Genomic DNA, 9,263 nt, shown 5'->3' on the forward strand with positions numbered 1-9,263 from the left:
TCATGGGAAAGAAAGGCAGAAATAAGAAAGAAATAGATTATTCCCTGAGAGCTTGTCCAATACTACCAGTACCAGAAATGCATCTCCTTCGCCCGCGCGAGAGACTTCTATGCCAGCCGGGAATAACGGCTCTGTTATGAAAGAAAGCGGCAGACAGACTTACCTCTGCTAACTACTACGTTTTATATAGACTGGAAGCTAGAGAGATACTAAGGTATAGTGCCGCTACCAGAGAAGGCTCTTTCATGCTAGGCGTCCAGACCTACTGTTCAACCTAAAGTGTACATCTAGATTGCTCGCAAGAGAACGAGGTCAATCGTAGAGTGATAAGTTTGCCAAGTCATATCCACGAAGAAGACTTAATAGGGCTAGTGATTTATGTGTCACACACAGAAAGCAAATAAATCCTAAACATTCTATCTATAAGTTCAAGGTTTGTTTAGAGAATCAAAAGTAAATTCAAGCAAAGATAAAAATGATTTTAAAACAATTAGCAAGCGGAAAAACGAGTCTAGGGTCCAGGGATATTCGCCTCGATAGTTAAACACGTTAGCAAAAGATAAGCACAATCTATCAATTCTAACAATGCATTCACGTAGGAGCTCAAGCAATAACTTTCGTATTCATGCTATGAGACTGCAAAATAATTAATTAGAATTAGCAAATCAATTAGATTACACGTTTTCGATCAAATCTAACGTCGATTAAACTATGGTCCAACAATAAATTCATCTCTTGATCTCATTCATTGTTTACAAAGATTAATCAATGGCCAATTGATAATCATAACAAGAACAATTTAATCAACTAGCACAAATCAATCACAAATAATTAAAACTCATCAATTTGAATATCCCAAACCCTAGAAAAGGAAATTACTTCATTATTGATGTAGAAATCAAAGTAGGAGAAAAACTAAACCATGGAATTAAAGAAAAGAAGAAAGATAAAGAAATAATTGTGAAATTGAAAGTGCAAATTTGTTCCAATGCGTAAAGAAAGTGAAATTAAATGATAATCTAATGTTTTCCTATTGTTCTTGCTTCGAAAGAGAGAAAAGATGGAAGTTCAAAGTGAAAGAGTTATGTTTGAATATCTAAAAACTGCCTTTCATATGAAAAATCCCGTCAGAAAACTGTCAGGGTCAGCCCGGTTGATTAGTGCGTCGCGGCTCACTTCATATTCTGCCTATTTTTCTTCAAGCAGTCAACCCGGTTGATAGTGCGCCGCGGCTCACTGCCTTCTCTTCCCAATCTTCTTCTAATCACCCCCGATTCATTGTGAGCCATGGTTAGCAAGGCTTAAACACTCTCTTTTGCATCGTTGTGAGCTTACTTCACAATCTTCAAATGCTTTAACATCGACATTCTTCATTTAACACCTAAAGCATCACAATTAACCATTAAGCTCAAATTAACACAAAATCACCACTACTCGACACAACTTTTGCAATCAAATATGACTAAACTAATAATAAACAACGACACATACATGACTAAACACCTACTACGCCCGAGCCGCATCCCTAATATGATATACGATTGATGTGTCGCATCTATTGTTAATCGTATATCGATAATATTTACTCTCTCTGTCTCTCAAACATTTTTCTTTTTCTTTTTTTTCTATTTTGGTTCGTCCCCAAAACATCTTACTAACCTATTTTTGGAAACAATTTCATTAATTATTATTCTTACAATTTCACTTTTTGTGGGACTCGTTCTCCACTTTCACTAACTATCACTCTTATAATTTCATTTTTTGTGGGACCCATTCTCAACTTATCATATACATAACTAACTTTTATTAAAACCCGTATGTTTGGGGGACGGAGGGAGTATTAAGTTTGTTCAAATTCTTTAAATTTGACGGATAAGAAATAATTTAACTAAACATATGTCATCTGAGTATCATCTCATATGGACCTAATAAGACCAGATAATCATATGAAGCTCTAGAGACCACATATGACATTTCAACGTCAAAATTTTGAAAACCATATTCTTTGGAGTTTGAAATACCACATCTAAATTTTGAGCATCATCTTGTGAGTATCATTTTATCTAGAATTTGTGAAACTATAATTAAGTAATGAGAATAATATCGTCTCAAACATTAAACAACATCGTCAAATTTGAAATCATATTCAATCATATATATATATAGGGGAGTGCTACAGTGAAAACACTTCTTAAAATATAAATATAAATATAAACGTTTTTTAATGTACAAATTTTATCCAACAGGGTTACGAATTCATCCAACATGGTTACGAATTGTGAAAAATAAATTTTTACTACCTTTGGGATTCGAACCTAGGACCACGAATTCATCCAACAAGGTTACGAATCAACCGTAGATCTTGATGATCTAAGGGCTGAAAATTGTTTATATTTTACTATATTTTAAGAAGTGTTTTTATTTTAGCCCTCCCCTATATATATATATATATATATATATATATAGTTAATTATTTAAGTAAATACATCTATATATAAACGTATTATATATATATATATATACATATTAATTTGTGAGTATGATGTGATAAACTTAAACTAATATTATATAATAAAATAAAATACAAATATAAATCTTTTTTAGATATGGAAATTGATTAAAAATCTGGAAAAAAAATAAGAATGAATGAAAATTGAAGAAAATTAAAATAGAGTGATTATACGGCCCCACGTAGGATATGATTTATTTTGCTATTATATATATAGAGAGAGAGAGATTGGGCATAGACATGTATTTTATTTATTTATAACATTTAGTTGAAGAATATATTTTCTAAAAAATGAATTGACATTTGAATTGATTGATTTTCGTGGATTAATTTATTAGTATACTTTATTTAAGTTTTAGTCACACTTGGAACAATCTCAATTAAGTGGGTATAATGATTCCTACTCTGGATGCCATCATTTTATTAAGTTAAATTTTTCGGGTGAAAAAAATGTGGATTGTGAGGCATGATGAGTTCTTGTTGGTCATTGAGTTTATATATATAAGAAAAGTTGGTATGAGGTTGGGAGGGATTTCAGGCGTTTGAAAACAGACGAATGGACCCTCGAAGTGCTAATTTGTTTTAATTTGGCCGGGTTCCGACAATCAAATGGATATGTATGATTTATAATTAAATGGATATGTTGGATTTATCTAATAGTTTTATATAATTATTTAATAGTACAGACTTTATCTAAGAGTTTTATACGATTATTTAATAGTATGGAATTTATTTATAAGTTTATATGATTATTTAATACTCCCTCCGTCCACGAAAGAACTTCCTATCTTTCCTTTTTGGGATGTCCACAAAAGAACTTCCTACCTATTTTTGGACTATACTCCACCACTTAAAATCTTCTTACTTTTCACTTTTCACAACTCTCAATATTAATTATAACACCTTTTCACCACTCCCAATACACTAAACTATCTTTTATCCACTCTTAATACACTCAATAATATTTTTTCTTAAAACACGTGTTACTCCCTCCTAGGAAGTTCTTTCATGGACGGAGGGAGTAGTTTTTAAATATAAAAATTGATTAGAAATGTATAAATAAATAAGAATGAACGAGAATCGAAGAAAATTAGAATAAAGTGATTATACGATAACACGTAGGATATGATTTATTTTGCTATAATGTAAAAATTGATTATATAACTACCAATCTCTCAAAAAAATTCTAGGGTTTGTCTATCTAGGTAGAGTCTAGCAACATGTTAGATTTCAGTTCTAGATCATCTTTTAAGAAGTTGGTTGTGAATAGGGATGGCAGTGGATCTTGGACCCGGTCCAGATTCGTGGATCCAGATCCGTTTTTACGGATTTGGATCTCAATTTTTTGGACCCGACGGATCTGGATCTGGATTTGGATCTCAGTTTTGAAAACGGATCTGGATCTGAAAATTTTAGATCCGGATCCGGCCCAGATCCGACCCGTGGATCCGTTTTATTTTATATATATTTTTTATATTTTATATTTAGTTTAATAATAATATTAACTAAATTAAAAATAATAAATAAATTATATTCAAAAGAATAAAAACTAAAAGTAATTAGATAAAAGTATTTTGTGTTATATTTTTCATGATGGAAATTAGATGTTGTTGATTTTGTGATTTTTTTTAATTTAATTTAAAAATAGTAGATCCATGGATCTGGACCCGTGGACCCGCGGATCTGACGGATCTGGATCTAGATCCAAAATTTTCAGATCCACGGATCTGGATCTGGATCTGGTATATGAAAACGGATCTGGATCTGGTATTGGCCATACCCGGTCCAGATCCGGCCCGTTGCCATCCCTAGTTGTGAACCTTAAAATATTAAGGTATCATTTGAAGTTTTAAAGGCTTTTTTTAAGTTATAAATCTATGAAGAAGCTTATGCCTCATTTCTACACTTTTATTTATTCAACATTGTTTTTTTGTTTTTAAGAAAATGATGTATTTTTTTTTAAACTATAACAACCGCACGCAGGCGACACTATTCACACAAATGTGGAAACACTATCCATACAAAAGTGAGAAAACTATAACAATTGAGAACACTACCCAAAAAACTACCCGCACGCATGTGTGAATTGAACTCAAGACCTCTCACAAATAAAAGTCTTTGGATGCCTCAGTCTTGCCACTTAAACTAGGTCTCATCAGCTTAAGAAAATGGTGTATATTAGAACAATTTTCTTTTTATTTACAATGATAAATGGTGAATACTACCCAATTGAACGATGATTGAAAATTTTAAAAATTAAAATACTACCCCCACATCCCAGTTATATAGGTTAATTGAGTTTTGCACAAGAATTAAGAAAAGTCATTGAAAAAGAAATGTATACAAGTAATTAAATTTCTAATATAATCATATTTCTTATTTGACAATTTATTAATGCTAGAAATAATCAAAAAATTAAATAGGGGTGATGATGAAAATGAAATTAAGGGTCTCCTTTTTATAAGGAAAACTTAAGTAAGATATGTGAAACCTATCTATGGCCCAAGTATGCAAGTTTATATACAATTATAAATAATATGTTATATTTGTATTATTTTAATATTTTTACAAGTTTAAAACCACGCTTATCGGATATGAAGCAACCGTAAATCCCAACTCAACATAGTTGAGTAATACAATTCTTTTAATAACGTCGACCAATATATTCTCGTTCTTGTAAAATCATATGATTTCATAAATTAGATTCTTATATTTTGTATAATGGAGGAATCAGGAAGTGAATATACCAAGAGTAAAAGAATTTGTTGAGAAAGATCTTTGTGAAGAAGTGAGATCTTGGTTCAAATTGATGAGCATCTTCTGTTAAAGATATGAAAAGAGAAAAAAGAGGATATAGTAAAAGATAGTTATATTTCAGGGGACTTTTTCTTGAAACTAGGCTGCTAGCCTGCTATAATGATTGATGTTTGAAGTTCTTTGTCTCGTTCTCTATGAAAATTTTGGCTAATTTTTTGAATGAATTCACTCATGCTGCGTTTACTTTGATGGATAAATTTATTCATAGAAAATGATGAATAATACCAATTTATGCTTTTAAATGTTTCCTTCCTTTTCTAATATTTGATACAAAAAGAGATGCTCACCATTTTTTCTTCCTTATTTCCACTTCAAGAATGGATAATATTATCACACCAAAATGGAGGGATAATATTATCCATCCTTAAAGTAAAAATAAGGAAGGAAGTTTGCAAACCAAAGATCGAAGATGGGTTGGAAATTCAAGACATTTCAGAGTGAAACAAAGCTTTAATTCGGAACATGCATGCCAAGGCCGACTCGTTATGGATTTAGTAGATTCATGAAGAGTTTATCAAAGGAAAAGATCTAGGGCAAAATCTCCGAGCAAAGTAGCTAGCAATTGTAAATTAATCAAAAATACGTTCAACATTTGGGATTTTATCATCCAAAAGTGAGAAGAAATTTGTTGAAAGTCAAAGACATACTTGAGGAATGGGACAACAATAACATAGTATCAATATATAATACGATTAAGGATTCCTGCGCTCTCCTTAATCCGGGGTCCTACGTGGCATGCCTATGAATTCAAGGTTTAAAATCCCTGCAATTCTAGAGCTTCTAGCTTTAAAATATACTCCTACGTGGCAAAATAATTCTACATAATTATTTTATTTTATTTCAATTTTTAAAAACATCACAAGAATATTTTCTCTATGCTGATTCTCAAATCTCATCCCACCCCATCCCCTTCTCTCCCGTCTCTACTCCCCCACCGCGCCCCGCCCCTCCCACCGCTGCGATCTGCTTCGCCGGACCACTACGTCCCCTTCCCCCGCCGCGATCTGCCCCCCCATTTCCACACCGGTTCTTTCTCCCCCAAAATTCCCAAATCCTAATTTCACAGACTCTCCCTCCCCCGTGTCGATTCGCCGTCCCAAGTCAGCGCCGCCGCCCCTTCTCCTTTCCCCGTTTCAACACCAGAGTCTCCCTCCCTCGCTTCAATTCACCGCAGTCCGGCCCCAAGTCAGTGTCGCCGCCCCTTCCTCCCGTTTCAACACCTAGCTCTCTCTTCCCGAAACAGCCCTACCCCCAAGTCGACGCTGCCGCCAATGGCTGCCTTGCGTTTGGCACCACCGCCGTCAATCCGTCGGACATTACTTGGCTCCGAAACAGTTCTTGATTAGCCATGGTAAGTATTCTATTAGGAAAGATTATATTTGATTATTATGAATATGGAATGATTAGTGTGAATTTTAGAAAGAACAAATTTTGGAAAGAATCATTATGCAATACGATTATATGATTTACCTATCAATCAATAAGCAGCCAATTTTAGATACAAATTAACAATGGAAACTTAATAATCTAGGTTTTAGCTATAAATTCATTAGTTCAAATGATGAGAGTTTTACAGCCAATCAATGGTGATTTGTGGCTTCCACTCTTCGTTCTGGTTCAAAGTAAGCTTAATTTCATTATTTATTTTTTAAAAATATTATTATTTTCCCAAATGTGTTTTGAGATGGCCGCAATTTACCTTTATCTCCGTGTTGCAGATTGGATTTAGTTGTTGTTTCTTTCTTTTTGATTTATTTTCTTGATTGGTTATATAGATTTATTAAGCTTTATTGAATTGTCAGTGGTGTAAATCAATGATAACTTTTGATTATATTTGTTTATGTTATAGTTGGCTTTGTTTATGTTATAGCTGGCTTTTACCATCATTTTTGCCTTGATTTTTGTTGGTGCCGCGTTCTCTTTAGTGCCAACAGGATTGATACTTTCCCCTTTGCATAGAGTGTAGATAATATATAAAGATCAATTTTTTTTTTTGTTTCTTCATGGCCTACATAAGCATCAGAAGACTGATTCAAGTTTCGTGTTTCTCTGCTTTAGCTCATATCCTTATGTTCTAAAACCTGGACATTTTCATACTACAGCTTGTGAATCCGTTGAAAGTCTACAATTGAATTTTGATATGTGTGCAAATGATTGGTGAAATTTATTGGGTAGTATATTTGATGTTAAAGATAGCATCTACATGGATTCTTCTTGCACTAACAACTTCTTTTTTATTTGCATTTTTTTTACTAATACAATTGGTAGGGGCGCTGCTGCTGTACCGAGTCAGGAAAAGGGGGGATTCCTTGGTGTAGTGTGTGTGTTGTTGGCTGAGTAGTCGAATCAGGGGCAGAGGGCGGAGATGGTGGCAGCGTATGGCTGCTGCTATCGGCCAGAGTGAGCAGAGGATAGAGGGAGAAGAAGGTAAGAGGAAGAAAGAGATGTGTGGTTCCAGCATTTTAGGTTTAAGGATTTCAAAGGATTTTGTATATTTTACTTTAGAATAATACTGGAATAATATGGCCTTATATATGGTGCATATTTGTTCTATATTTCAGGTGAGGATTTGATTCCTCCTTATTTCACTTTTTATTTTCTCCAAGTAGGCATCGTCCTGTTAAGTGTTAATGAATGAGATTAAGAGCCCCTGTAAGTCAATTTTGTAATATTGTTTGTGAGAGGAGAGAGATGCAATATGAATCTCCAACTGGATGTCCAACACTTTGATTAGTTAGTTATCTGTGTTGTGCATATCTTAACCTCTGTTAAATTTGGTTGTTGGATACATTTTGCAAATCTTAACCTTTGTTGAATTTTGTTATTGGATACATATAACATTTTGGCATGTTGAATTTGCAGATCAAGTCTCATGGTGATTTATTTGTTGGGTGATTTATTGCATTTGTTGGGTGGTTAATTGCAGGATGCCAACGCCGAGAAGCAGCAATGCCCCTCCCTCTCAAGCCTTGACGGGTATTCGATGGGTAGCGGATGGCGGGTATCCGACGAATAGGAGATTGGTGGATACTCTACGGGTGACGGGTATCCGCGGGTCATGGGTATGGGTGACAAATAGTAGTGCACAAGAATTTGAAATTTTCTTTAAAATTTGCTACAGTTTCGTGGTGATTTATTTGTTGGGTGATTGATTGCAAGATGTCAATGCAGAGAAGCAGCAGTGCCCCTACCTTTCAAATCTCGGCGAGTATCCGACGAGTAGTGGGTGACGGGTATCCGACGGGTAGCGGGTGGTGGATACCCAACGGGTGGCGGGTATCCGCGGGTCACGGGTATGGGTGGCAAATAATAGTGGGTGATAAATAATTTTTTCGAATATACGTTTCCCTGAGCCATGTTAGGGACAAAAGTCTTATTTAATTTATTTTTTTTATTTTAGTTTGATATGTAACGTAGACGTATGTCATGTTAACACTTATTTTATTCAATAATATTTATTATTTATAAATATATTATGAAAAGGGATGTAGACTTTTTAATTTATAATTTATAATATCAAATAATTCCCGTCGAATTTCGACGGGTTACACACTAGTTTATATATATAATACGTTTGCCTAAGATATATATTATTTTCCAGACTATAATTATTTGTTAGATTTAGTCAAATTATTATTTTTGTCTTTATAAAATTAAATTAATTAGTTACTATACTACACATTTGGAAATGAAAAGTTACTTAATTATAAAATGCAATAAATTAAGATATTTTCATGGGTAAGTTCATTTTTTATGTATTTAATCAAAATGGTATTATGTATTTTCGTATTGAACAAAATATTAAGCAATATATCTGATATATCATTTATGTGAATAGAATACTTTGAATGTATCTAAAATTTAAATTGACCAAAGAATTTGATTGCTTCTTTTTACACCATTAATTATCAATGATAAAATATTTGTTTTTTTTATA

The 9,263-nt window shown here is 33.3% G+C and overlaps 1 long non-coding RNA gene across 2 annotated transcripts; it reads left to right on the forward strand.

Annotated features, from left to right (window-relative positions):
* The first annotated feature begins 6,257 nt into the window (after window positions 1–6,257).
* Window positions 6,258–8,769, forward strand: LOC131010502 (uncharacterized). Of its 2 annotated transcripts, XR_009096576.1 has the most exons (4): window positions 6,258–6,677; window positions 7,595–7,753; window positions 8,253–8,388; window positions 8,498–8,769. It is a non-coding gene; the product is annotated as an uncharacterized LOC131010502 (long non-coding RNA). The 2 variants fall into 2 exon arrangements; XR_009096575.1 differs by having other exon boundaries at window positions 6,269–6,677; window positions 8,253–8,767.
* Window positions 8,770–9,263: the final 494 nt, after the last annotated feature.

Source organism: Salvia miltiorrhiza, chromosome 2 (genome assembly GCF_028751815.1).
Source record: "Salvia miltiorrhiza cultivar Shanhuang (shh) chromosome 2, IMPLAD_Smil_shh, whole genome shotgun sequence".
NCBI lineage: Eukaryota > Viridiplantae > Streptophyta > Magnoliopsida > Lamiales > Lamiaceae > Salvia > Salvia miltiorrhiza.